Source organism: Frankliniella occidentalis, unplaced genomic scaffold (assembly GCF_000697945.3).
Source record: "Frankliniella occidentalis isolate FOCC.00 unplaced genomic scaffold, Focc_3.1 Scaffold22, whole genome shotgun sequence".
In the NCBI taxonomy this organism is placed as follows: Eukaryota; Metazoa; Arthropoda; class Insecta; order Thysanoptera; family Thripidae; genus Frankliniella; species Frankliniella occidentalis.
In genome coordinates, this window is record NW_026267152.1 from 390,306 (window position 1) to 391,542 (window position 1,237).

At 55.1% G+C, this 1,237-nt stretch overlaps 1 protein-coding gene across 4 annotated transcripts in view; it reads left to right on the plus strand.

The window, feature by feature from the left end:
* LOC113209439 (hairy/enhancer-of-split related with YRPW motif protein) overlaps positions 1 to 1,237 on the plus strand; it is a 15,286-nt gene that overhangs the window by 9,229 nt on the left and 4,820 nt on the right. The gene's annotated exons all lie outside the window — the stretch shown is intronic.

Below are 1,237 nucleotides of genomic sequence, written 5' to 3' on the forward strand. Positions count from 1 at the left end.
CTCCGTCTGTCTCTCTCTCTCGCCTTGCGAGCGCACGTGCCTCGCGGCACGCAGCAGGTCGCCGCGGTGCATCCGGGCTGGGCTATGGTGTGACGCTATGCGTCATCGGCTGCCCGTCCCAGCCCCGCCACCGCCACAACCTGCTTGCACTTGCCCTTCAGCGACGCCACTTACCCGTGCGCCGACCTCGTCAGTTGGCTACAAAAAATGATTAAAGACTATATACCGAGACCGAGAGTCTTTGTTTGCTATGCAAACGACACATCTTGCAACATCGTAGCACCTGTCTCACCTGTCGTGTTGCGAATATATTTGATCGCCGGCAAAACAACAGCTGAACGTCTTTACACACGGTTTATGCGAAACGCGGCATTTTTCGCTTATTTTTTATAGATCTTTTTTAAACGAACCTTTATTTCTTGGCCTGGACCAAATGTCCGTGGGTCAAAAACGAACAGATGCACGAGCAAAGTTATCGCTAACTTTACTCAAGTATGGTGTCGTATCGGACGGGTGCAGATGTACCAGGCCGCCGCTGTGCCGGGTTGAGGTCCCCCGCGCGAGGCCGGCGAAAGTCGCGTGTTGTTGTGGTGGTCTTCCCTCTCTCCGCGGCCTCACGGTCGGGCCGGGTCGGGGAGCTGTTGTAATACCGGCGGGGCGGGGTGGGGTGGGGTGGGGCGAGGTCTGCACGTGCGGCCACACGTGTAGCCGGCGGAGTGGAGGGGGGGGGGGCAAGTGGGGGAACACACATACCCGAGCAGGCTTAAGTGCCCCCGATCATGTATGGAGAGGGCCGATAGCTCTCAGGTCGAGGCTCAGGTGTGTGTGTGTGCGGGCGGTCACGTCACGTAGGGCAAGGTACGGCCATGGAGGGGTAAGGAAGGGGAAAGGGAGAGGGAGGGCTCTATAAGGGATCTGCGCGCGGGAAGGCGCGCGCGCGCAGCACAGCAGGTTGGCGAATTTCAGTTCGTGTTTTAGCCCCATGCTAGTTTGTTACGACGAATCTGTAACGAACGCGCGTCAAATACTCTTATTTTAGCTCACAAAAAACGCGAACACGGTATTTTTTACGCGATTCGATGGAACTTGTTCTAACTCAAATAAAAACAAAACGGTAGTACAATGCCCGTTTCTTTTTAAGGTCAAAGCCAAAGTGGAAAATTTCACGAATCGGAACAAGGGCTCAAATTGTCGCGTTGGAATCCTGTTGAGAAGATGAAAAGTAGAAGGGGGGGGG